Consider the following 12,647-nt stretch of genomic DNA (forward strand, 5'->3'; position numbering starts at 1 on the left):
ATATCGTCCGCACTGGTCTTGGGACAGGTGTGACGTCTTTGGTCAGCACAGCAAGGGTTACATTGACTCTTCCTTGCCAAACATAGCACCATAACCAGTCCTTAGTGCACAGGACACATGTCAGGGTTGTAGCGTCCTGACAATTACCTGAGTGTTCACCAGCTTTCATGGAAGTCTTATAGGTGATAGGAAACCACTGGAACGTAATAACACAGTTCATCTTTGATACTGTACTCATATTTGTCAGTGCTGGATGCTGTAGTTGTTGTCAGTGGTGACATGTATTGTATTTGACACAGTCTATTACTCAGAAATCATAGCATTGTTACCTTGTGGAACTTCTGGATAACGGCTTTTCTTCTTGCAACTTTTAAGAATCAATTGAATTTAGAAAAATGAAAAGTCTTTATTAACGTATCTCCGGTATCTTGATTGAAGTCTTCATTCCCTATTCTATACCAAATCTGGTAATTTCCCTAACTTATAATATCACAGCGTACCATAGCAATCAATAATATCCATATAATTATTAAATGATATTAAAATGGAGTTTATATTTGGAAAAATAAAATAATAATAATAATATATGATATATTATTAACCATATTCCTCATGTGATTGGACATTTTTATGTCATAGGTGTAATTTCTTTTTGAACCCATAGCTGTCAGTGTGTCTTTTATGTAACAAGTGCTGATATTTAGTATTAAAAATTTATTAATTTATGTTCAGTAGACCAATAATATGTAAGTATGTATAGCCATGAACCAAAATAAGTATATATATATGAATGAATGAATGAGTGAAAGAATTGTTGTATTTAACTCAGAATTGAAATTTTCTTATATAATGAAACCATATGATCACTATATTTGATCAAGCAATATTCTTGTATTAGACATTACTTTATGAAATATAGATTTTTTCTTGAGATAAAAAAATAAAAATGAAAAATAGAAAAATAAAAATGAGAATAAAAAATAAAAATAAGAATAAGGCCTTTATATGTTGATGACAAATGCTGAGGTTTTGTCTCAGTAACACATTCCCTTAATATTTTCCTCATGTAGATGTTGTCATAACCTTGGATCACCAAAATATTGAAATTATGCAACTTTGCATATAATACCCTTCATTAGAGGAAAAAATGACTTTTATAATATTTAATGTTATTGTACCCAATAATACCCTATTAATATTTCTTCTTTATTAAAATGTGAGAAAAAGAGGTATTGATGAAATGTGATGATGAGATCAGGATCAAAAACACATTTCCCCCTTAATATCAAAAAATATTATTTTATGAAAAAATTAATTTGTAAAAACCCAAGTGAAAAATCATTATTTTTATAACTGTCATATCAGCTTGTGCCATATATTTGTTTGAAGATGTGTACTCATCTATGTAACCATAAAAAAACACTTAATATGAAAAAAATTATAATTTGGAAAATGTTATTGTACTTATTCACTAATAATCACTAAAGAAATATATGTTGAATAATAATATTTAAATATATCTTAATATTCTAATAATTTAACTGAATCTTATTTTCTCATTAACACAAGGTGTTTTTTTTTTTTTCTTTCATACATACCATAAATCATGAGGCCTCAGTCAAACTGTGCATACACATTCCACATTCCACATACCACGCTCTGGTCACTCTTACATTACACACTTATGTCAAATTCACTCAGCAGCTGCTCATATGTTCTCTCACCTGTCACATGTGACTCACATAGACGTTCACAATACATTTCACATACAAAGAATAAAAAACATGTATATTAACCCAAAATATTGTATCCTAATTATCAATCAATGCGCATTGTAATCTATTAAATTTAGTATTCTAATATTTCTTTGAATATTCCCCAAATATTATCTAACAGTATCAGTATGTTTTAAACTATAGAAAGGACTGGACTCATTTACAAGAAACTTGAGTTGAATGTTCTAACGCTATTTCGGTACAAGCCTGTAACTGAAACCCTTTGAATGTAAGGCTGAGGAAAATTCCTAAAATTAAAAAACAAGGCTATATGATATTCCTTAACTCACAGCTGTCACGTCATGCACCATGCAGTGGAAAAAACATAATGTTACAGAAAAATATGTAGTACACACATTTTTAGGTTATTAGATATATTATTTATTTTTAAGTGTTAAATATATATAAAAATCATGCAGTTAATATAACTTCCTGTGTGAATAAGACATAAATTCATGAAACAGGTATTTTTTGTTCAATCCTTGCTTTGAAAATAAAATTCTAAGGGAAAATGAAAGATAAAGGTTAATTTCATATTTATTTCAAAACAAAATAATTTAGATATCTTATACATATGTATATATTTAATAATTGTATTTAATTGTAAAAAATGGCCCTCGGGCGTATTAAATGCTGTTTTCCATTCATCGCCCTGTTTAATGCGCAAAAGATTATACGCACCACGAAGATCTATCTTGGTGAACCAACTAGCCCCCTAAATCCGAGCAAACAAATCAGACAGCAGCGGCAAGGGGTACTGAAATTTGACCGTGATTTTATTTAGAAGGTGGTAATCAATACAAGGTCTCAGCGAACCATCCTTCTTGGCCACAAAAAAGAACCCTGCTCCCAATGGCGATGACGACGGGCGAATATGACCCTTCTCCAAGGATTCCTTTACGTAACTCCGCATAGCGGCGTGCTCAGGCACAGACAAATTAAACAGTCGACCTTTAGGAAACTGATTACCAGGAATCAAATCGATAGCGCAATCACAATCCCTATGCGGAGGTAGGGCACTGGACTTGGGCTCATCAAATACATCCCGGTAATCCAACAAGAACTCTGGGACCTCAGAAGGGGTGGATGATGAAATAGATAGAAATGGAACCTCACCATGTACCCCCTGACAACCCCAGCTGGACACAGACATTGATTTCCAATCCAATACTGGGTTATGGACTTGTAGCCATGGCAACCCCAACACGACCACATCATGCAGATTATGCAACACCAAAAAGCGAATATCCTCCTGATGCGCAGGAGCCATGCACATGGTCAGCTGGGTCCAGTACTGAGGCTTATTCTTGGCCAAAGGCGTAGCATCAATTCCTCTCAATGGAATAGGATACTGCAAGGGCTCCAAGAAAAACCCACAGCGCCTAGCATACTCCAAGTCCATCAAATTCAGGGCAGCGCCTGAATCCACAAATGCCATGACAGAATAGGATGACAAAGAGCAGATCAAAGTAATGGACAAAAGAAATTTCGACTGTACCGTACCAATGGTGGCAGAGCTAGCGAACCGCTTAGTGTGCTTAGGACAATCGGAGATAGCATGAGTGGAATCACCACAGTAAAAACACAGCCCATTCCGTCGTCTGTGTTCTTGCCGTTCAGCTCTGGTCAAAGTCATATTGCATTGCATAGGCTCAGGTTTATGCTCAGATAATACCGCCAAATGGTGCACAGTTTTACGCTCACGTAAGCGTCGATCGATCTGAATGGCCAAAGACATAGACTCATTCAGACCAGCAGGCATAGGAAATCCCACCATGACATCCTTAAGGGCTTCAGAGAGACCCTTTCTGAAAATTGCTGCCAGAGCACATTCATTCCATTGAGTGAGCACAGACCACTTCCTAAATTTCTGACAATATATCTCTACCTCATCCTGACCCTGACACAAAGCCAGCAAGATTTTCTCTGCCTGATCCACTGAATTAGGTTCATCATAAAGCAACCCGAGCGCCAGAAAAAACGCATCAATATCACATAATGCAGGATCTCCTGGCACAAGGGAAAATGCCCAGTCTTGAGGGTCGCCACGTAATAAAGAAATAATGATCTTTACTTGTTGAACTGGGTCACCAGAGGAGCGGGATTTCAAAGCCAGAAATAGTTTACAATTATTTTTGAAATTCAGAAACTTAGCTCTATCTCCAGAAAATAACTCAGGAATAGGAATTTTAGGTTCTAACATAGGATTCTGAACCACTAAATCTTGAATGTTCTGAACACTTATAGCGAGATTATCCATCAAAGAGGACAGACCTTGAATGTCCATGTCTACACCTGTGTTCTGAACCACCCTGATGTAAAGGGGAAAAGAAAGACAAAACACAGTGCAAGGAAAAAAAAATGGTCTCAGAACTTCTCTTTTCCCTCTATTGAGAAGCATTAGTACTTTGGGCCTCCAGTACTGTTATGAGCAGGTGATTCAGAACCACAATGGACCTAGTGGTTAAGAGCACACAAAGTGACCTGATAGTTACTAACATAGGACGAGCTCTGAGACGTGGGAACTCTGCTGACCGCAATCCCTAATCCTATCATACCACACTAGAGGTAGCCGTGGATTGCGCCTAACGCTCCCTATGCAACTCGGCACAGCCTGAGAAACTAACTAGCCCTGAAGATAGAAAAATAAGCCTACCTTGCCTCAGAGAAATTCCCCAAAGGAAAAGGCAGCCCCCCACATATAATGACTGTGAGTTAAGATGAAAATACAAACACAGAGATGAAATAGATTTTAGCAAAGTGAGGCCCGACTTACTGAATAGACCGAGGATAGGAAAGATAGCTTTGCGGTCAACACAAAAACCTACAAACAACCACGCAGAGGGGCAAAAAGACCCTCCGCACCGACTAACGGTACGGAGGTGCTCCCTCTGCGTCTCAGAGCTTCCAGCAAGCAAGAAAAACCAATATAGCAAGCTGGACAGAAATATAGCAAACAAAAGTAACACAAGCAACTTAGCTTATGCAGGGCAGACAGGCCACAAGAATGATCCAGGAGAGAGCCAGACCAATACTGGAACATTGACTGGAGGCCAGGAACAAAGAACTAGGTGGAGTTAAATAGAGCAGCACCTAACGACTTAACCTCGTCACCTGAGGAAGGAAACTCAGAAGCCACAGCCCCACGCACATCCACCAGCGGAAGCTCATAGACAGAACCAGCCGAAGTACCACTCATGACCACAGGAGGGAGCTTGACCACAGAATTCACAACAGGTCTGTGCTTACTCAGTGGAATGAATGTGCCCTGGCGGCAATTTTCAGAAAGGGTCTTTCTGAAGCCCTTAAGGATGTCATGGTGGGATTTCCCACGCCTGCTGGTCTGAATGAGTCTATGTCTTTGGCCATTCAGATCGATCGGCGCATGCGTGAGCGCAAAGCTGTGCACCATCTGGCGGTATTCTCTGAGCATAGGCCTGAGCCTATGCAGTGTGATAGGACTTTGACCAGAGCTGAACGGCAAGAACACAGATGTCAGAATGGGCTGTGTTTTTACTGTGGTGAATCCACTCATGCTATCTCCGATTGTCCTAAGCGCACTAAGCGGTTCGCTAGGTCTGCCATCATTGGTACGGTACAGTCTAAATTTCTTTTGTCCGTTACTCTGATTTGCTCTCTGTCGTCCTATTCTGTAATGGCATTTGTGGATTCAGGCGCTGCCCTGAATTTGATGGACTTGGAGTTTGCCAGGCGCTGTGGTTTTTTCTTGGAGCCCTTGCAGTATCCTATTCCATTGAGAGGAATTGATGCTACGCCTTTGGCCAAGAACAAGCCTCAGTACTGGACTCAATTGGCCATGTGCATGGCTCCTGCACATCAGGAGGATATTCGCTTTTTGGTGTTGCATAATCTGCATGATGTGGTCGTTTTGGGGTTGCCATGGCTACAGGTCCATAATCCTGTGTTGGATTGGAAATCTATGTCTGTGTCCAGCTGGGGTTGTCAGGGGGTACATGGTGATGTTCCATTGCTGTCAATTTCGCCTTCCACTCCTTCTGAAGTCCCTGAGTTCTTACCAGATTACCAGGATGTATTTGAAGAGCCCAAATCTGGTGCCCTACCTCCTCATAGGGATTGCGACTGTGCTATTAATTTGATTCCTGGTAGTAAGTTTCCTAAGGGCCGTATGTTTAATTTATCTGTGCCAGAGCACACCGCTATGCGGAGTTATATAAAGGAATCCTTGGAGAAGGGTCATATTCGTCCGTCGTCGTCACCATTGGGAGCAGGGTTCTTTTTTGTGGCCAAGAAGGATGGTTCTTTGAGACCTTGTATTGATTACCGCCTTCTTAATAAAATCACAGTCAAATTTCAGTATCCTTTGCCGCTACTGTCTGATTTATTTGCTCGGATTAAGGGGGCTAGTTTGTTCACCAAGATAGATCTTCGTGGTGTGTATAATCTTGTGCGAATTAAACAGGGTGATGAATGGAAAACGGCATTTAATACGCCCGAGGGCCATTTTGAGTACCTGGTTATGCCATTCGGGCTTTCTAATGCTCCATCTGTGTTTCAGTCCTTTATGCATGACATCTTCCGAGAGTACCTGGATGGATTCATGATTGTATATTTGGATGACATTTTGGTCTTTTCGGATGATTGGGAGTCTCATGTGAAGCATGTCAGAATGGTGTTCCAGGTCCTTCGTGCGAATTCCTTGTTTGTGAAGGGGTCAAAGTGTCTCTTTGGAGTTCAGAAGGTTTCATTTTTGGGTTTCATTTTTTCCCCTTCTACTATCGAGATGGACCCTGTTAAAGTTCAGGCCATTTACGATTGGACTCAGCCGACATCTGTGAAGAGGTTGCAGAAATTCCTGGGCTTTGCTAATTTTTATCGTCGCTTCATCGCTAATTTTTCCAGTATTGCTAAACCGTTGACTGATTTGACCAAGAAAGGTGCTGATGTGGTCAATTGGTCCTCTGCGGCTGTAGAGGCTTTTCAGAAGGTGAAGCGTCGTTTTGCTTCTGCCCCTGTGTTGTGCCAGCCAGATGTTTCGCTCCCTTTTCAGGTTGAGGTTGATGCTTCTGAGATTGGAGCAGGGGCTGTTTTGTCGCAAAGAAGTTCTGATGGCTCGGTGATGAAACCCTGTGCCTTCTTTTCTAGAAAATTCTCGCCTGCTGAGCGCAATTATGATGTGGGCAATCGGGAGTTGTTGGCCATGAAGTGGGCATTTGAGGAGTGGCGACATTGGCTTGAAGGAGCTAAACATCGCGTGGTGGTCTTGACGGATCACAAGAATTTGACTTATCTCGAGTCTGCCAAACGGTTGAATCCAAGACAGGCTCGATGGTCGCTCTTTTTCTCCCGTTTGGATTTTGTGGTTTCATACCTTCCGGGATCTAAGAATGTGAAGGCTGACGCCCTGTCGAGGAGTTTTGTGCCTGACTCTCCGGGTGTACCGGAGCCGGCGGGTATTCTTAAAGAAGGGGTAATTTTGTCTGCCATTTCCCCTGATTTGCGGTGTGTGCTGCAAAAGTTTCAGGCTGATAGACCTGACCGTTGTCCTACGGAGAAACTGTTTGTCCCTGATAGATGGACTAGTAGAGTTATCTCTGAGATTCATTGTTCAGTGTTGGCTGGTCATCCTGGAATCTTTGGTACCAGAGATTTGGTAGCTAGATCCTTTTGGTGGCCTTCTTTGTCACGGGATGTGCGTTCTTTTGTGCAGTCCTTGTGCTCAGGCTAAGCGCTGCTGTTCTCGTGCCAGTGGGTTCCTTTTGCCCTTGCCGATCCCGAAGAGGCCCTGGATGCATATTTCCATGGATTTTATTTCTGATCTCCCTGTTTCTCAAAAGATTTCGGTCATTTGGGTGGTTTGTGATCGCTTCTCTAAGATGGTCCATTTGGTACCCTTATCTAAATTGCCTTCCTCCTCTGATTTGGTGCCTTTGTTTTTCCAGCATGTAGTTCGTTTGCATGGCATTCCAGAGAACATCGTCTCGGACAGAGGTTCCCAGTTTGTTTCAAGGTTTTGGCGGTCCTTTTGCGCTAAGATGGGCATTGATTTGTTTTTTTCTTTGGCTTTCCATCCTCAGACTAATGGCCAAACCGAACGAATTAATCAGACTTTGGAGACATATCTGAGATGCTTTGTTTCTGCTGATCAGGATGATTGGGTGTCCTTCTTGCCTTTGGCTGAGTTTGCCCTTAATAATCGGGCCAGCTCGGCTAAATAAATTTCTCCGTTTTTCTGTAATTCTGGTTTCCATCCTCGTTTTTCTTCAGGGCAGGTTGAACCTTCGGACTGTCCTGGTGTGGATGCGGTGGTGGACAGGTTGCAGCAGATTTGGACTCATGTGGTGGATAATTTGACATTGTCCTAGGAGAAGGCTCAACTTTCGCTAACCGCCGGCGTTGTGTTGGTCCCCGACTTCGTGTTGGGGATTTGGTTTGGTTGTCATCTCGTCACGTTCCTATGAAGGTTTCCTCTCCTAAGTTTAAGCCTCGTTTCATTGGGCCATATAAGATTTCTGAAGTTCTTAATCCTGTGTCATTTCGTTTGGACCTTCCAGCTTCTTTTGCCATCCATAATGTGTTCCATAGGTCATTGTTGCGGAGATACGTGGCGCCTATGGTTCCCTCCGTTGATCCTCCTGCCCCGGTGTTGGTCGAGGGGGGAGTTGGAGTATGTGGTGGAGAAGATTTTGGATTCTCGTGTTTCGAGACGGAAACTCCAGTACCTGGTCAAGTGGAAGGGTTATGGTCAGGAAGATAATTCCTGGGTTTTTGCCTCTGATGTTCATGCTGCCGATCTTGTTCGTGCCTTTCATTTGGCTCATCCTGATCGGCCTGGAGGCTCTGGTGAGGGTTCGGTGACCCCTCCTCAAGGGGGGGTACTGTTGTGAATTCTGTTGTCGATCTCCCTCCTGTGGTCGTGAATGGTACTTCGGCGAGTTCTGTCTATGGGCTCCCACTGGTGGCTATGAGTGAAGCTGCTGCTTCTGAGGTTCCTTACACAAGTGACGTGGCTTATCCAATGGATTTGGTTGGCTGCTCTATTTAACTCCCCTCAGATCGTTACTCCATGCCAGCTGTCAATGTTTTTGCATTGCTTCAGTTCGCTTCTGGATCTCTCTGGTGACCTGCCTTCTCCTGCAGAAGCTAAGTTCCTGATAATAATAATAATCTTTATTTTTATATAGCGCTAACATATTACTTTACAGTTTTTCACACATTATCATCACTGTCCCTGATGGGGCTCACAATCTAGAATCCCTATCAGTATGTCTTTGGAATGTGGGAGGAAACCGGAGTGCCCGGAGGAAACCCACGCAAACACGGAGAGAACATACAAACTCTTTGCAGATGTTGTCCTGGGTGGGATTAGAACCCAGGACCCCAGCGCTGCAAGGCTGCAGTGCTAACCACTGTGCCACCGTGCCGCCCGTAGTCATTATTTGTTCACTGTTTTCTTGTCCAGCTGGTTATCATGATTTTGTCTTGCTAGCTGGAAGCTTTGGGATGCAGAGTGGCCCCTCTGCACCGTGAGTCGGTGCGGAGGTCCTTTTTGCACACTCTGTGTGGTCTTTTGTAGGTTTTTGTGCTGATCGCAAAGTTACCTTTCCTATCCTCTGTCTATTTAGTAAGTCTGGCCTCCCTTTGCTGAAACCTGTTTCATTTCTGCGTTTGTGACTTTCATCTTTACTCACAGTCAATATATGTGGGGGGCTTGCTTTACCTTTGGGGAATTTCTCTGAGGCAAGGTAGGCTTTATTTTCTATCTCTAGGGCTAGATAGTTCTTAGGCCGTGACGAGGCGCCTAGGTCTGGTCAGGAGCGCTCCACGGCTATTTTTAGTGTGTGTGATAGGATTGGGGCTTGCGGTCAGCAGAGCTCCCACATCCCAGAGCTCGTCCTGTATGAGGTTTAACTATCAGGTCATTCCGTGTGCTCCTAACAACCAGGTCATAACAACAGGTGACCATGCGCATGGCGCCAGCCCATCAGGAAGATTGTCGATTTCTGGTGTTGCATAATTTGCATGATGCTATCGTGCTGGGTTTTCCATGGTTGCAGGTACATAATCCTGTGTTGGATTTGAAGTCCATGTCTGTGACTAGTTGGGGTTGTCAGGGGATTCATAATGATGTTCCTTTCATGTCAATCTCCTCTTCTTCCTCTTCTAAAATTCCAGAGTTTTTGTCTGATTTTCAGGATGTATTCGATGAGCCCAAGTCCAGTTTCCTTCCACCGCACAGGGATTGCGATTGTGCTATTGACTTGATTCCAGGCTGTAAGTTTCCTAAGGGTCGACTTTTCAACCTGTTGGTGCCTGAACATACCGCCAGGCAGAGCTATATTAAGGAGTCTTTGGCGAAAGGGCATATTCGGCCATCTTCTTCACCGTTGGGAGCGGGGTTCTTTTTTGTTGCTAAAAAAGATGGCTCCTTGAGACCCTGTATTGATTATCGCCTCTTGAATAAAATCACGGTCAAGTTTCAATACCCTTTACCTTTGCTTACCGATTTGTTTGCTAGGATTAAGGGAGCTAGTTGGTTTACGAAGATTGACCTTCGGGGGGCATATAATCTTGTTCATATTAAGCAGGGTGATGAATGGAAAACTGCATGTAACACGCCCGAAGGCCATTTTGAATACCTTGTGATGCCATTCGGGCTCACTAATGCTCCATCTGTTTTTCAGTCCTTCATGCATGATATCTTCCGGACTTATATTGATAAGTTCTTGATTGTATATTTGGACGATATTTTGATTTTTTCCGATGATTGGGAGTGTCATGTGGAACAGGTCAGGATGGTATTTCAGATCCTTCGTGACAATGCCCTGTTTGTGAAAGGGTCTAAGTGTCTATTTGGGGGTGCAGAAGGTTTCTTTTTTGGGCTTCATTTTTTCTCCCTCGTCTATTGAGATGGATCCGGTTAAGGTTCAGGCCATTCATGATTGGATTCAGCCCACATCCATGAAGAGCCTTCAGAAATTTTTGGGTTTTGGAAATTTTTATCGCCGTTTCATTGCTAATTTTTCCAGCGTGGTTAAACCCTTGACCGATTTGACGAAGAAAGGCGCTGATGTGGCGAATTGGTCCTCTGCGGCTGTCTCTGCCTTTCAGGAGCTTAAACGTCGATTTACTTCTGCTCCGGTGTTGCACCAACCGGATGTTTCTCTTCCGTTTCAGGTTGAGGTTGACGCTTCTGAGATTGGGGCAGGGGCCATTTTGTCTCAGAGGGATCCTGTTGGTTCCTTAATGAAACCGTGTGCCTTCTTTTCCCGTAAGTTTTCGCCTGCTGAACGCAATTATGATATCGGCAATCGGGAGTTGTTGGCTATGAAGTGGGCGTTTGAGGAGTGGCGACATTGGCTTGAGGGAGCTAAGCACCGTATTGTGGTCTTGACCGATCATAAGAATTTGATTTACCTCGAGTCTTGCAGACGGCTGAATCCTAGACAGGCTCGATGGTCATTGTTTTTTTCCCGTTTTGATTTCGTGGTCTCGTACCTTCCAGGTTCTAAGAACATTAAGGCTGATGCCCTCTCTAGGAGTTTTTTGCCTGATTCTCCTGAGGTCTTAGAACCGGTCGGTATTCTGAAAGAAGGGGTTGTCCTTTCTGCCATTTCCCCTGATTTACGACGGGTTCTTCAGGAATTTCAGGCTGACAAACCTGACCGCTGTCCTTTGGGGAAACTGTTTGTTCCTGACAGATGGACTAGTAGAATGATTTCTGAGGTTCACTGTTCCATGTTGGCTGGTCATCCTGGCATTTTTGGTACCAGAGACTTGGTTGGTAGGTCCTTTTTGTGGCCTTCTTTGTCGCGTGATGTGCGTTCTTTTGTGCAGTCCTGTGGGACTTGTGCGCGGGCCAAGCCTTGTTGTTCCCGTGCTAGTGGGTTGCTTTTGCCATTGCCAGTCCCTGAGAGGCCCTGGACGCATATTTCTATGGATTTTATTTCTGATCTTCCGGTTTCCCAGAGGATGTTGGTTATCTGGGTTGTTTGTGACCGGTTCTCTAAGATGGTTCATTTGGTGCCTTTGCCTAAATAGCCTTCCTCTTCGGATTTGGTTCCATTGTTCTTTCAGCATGTGGTCCGTTTGCATGGTATTCTGGAGAATATTGTGTCCGACAGAGGTTCCCAGTTTGTTTCTAGGTTTTGGCGGGCCTTTTGTGCTAGGCTGGGCATTGATTTGTCTTTTTCTTCTGCGTTTCATCCTCAGACAAATGGTCAGACCGAGCGAACTAATCAGACTTTGGAGACTTATTTGAGATGCTTTGTGTCTGCTGATCAGGATGATTGGGTGGCTTTCTTGCCATTGGCCGAGTTTGCTACTTCGGCTACTTCGGGCTAGTTCGGCTACTTTGGTTTCGCCTTTCTTTTGTAATTTTGGTTTTCATCCTCGTTTTTCTCCTGGGCAGGTTGAGCCTTCTGACTGTCCTGGTGTGGATTCTGTGGTTGACAGGTTGCAGCAGATTTGGGCTCATGTGGTGGACGATTTGGTGTTGTCTCAGGAGGAGGCTCAACGTTTTGCTAACCATCGTCGGTGTGTTGGTTCCCGGCTTCGGGTTGGGGATCTGGTCTGGTTGTCTTCCCGTCATGTTCCTATGAAGGTTTCTTCCCCTAATAGGATTTCTGAGATTATTAATCCGGTGTCTTTTCAACTGGCGCTTCCGGCCTCTTTTGCAATCCATAATGTCTTCCATAGATCTTTATTGCGGAAATATGTGGAGCCCGTTGTTCCTTCTGTTGATCCTCCGGCCCCTGTGTTGGTTGATGGGGAGTTGGAATATGTTGTTGAGAAGATTTTGGATTCCCGTTTTTCGAGGCGGAAGCTTCAGTACCTTGTCAAATGGAAGGGTTATGGCCAGGAGGATAATTCTTGGGTTTTTGCCTCTGATGT

Source organism: Ranitomeya imitator, chromosome 4 (genome assembly GCF_032444005.1).
Source record: "Ranitomeya imitator isolate aRanImi1 chromosome 4, aRanImi1.pri, whole genome shotgun sequence".
Classification (NCBI taxonomy): Eukaryota; Metazoa; Chordata; class Amphibia; order Anura; family Dendrobatidae; genus Ranitomeya; species Ranitomeya imitator.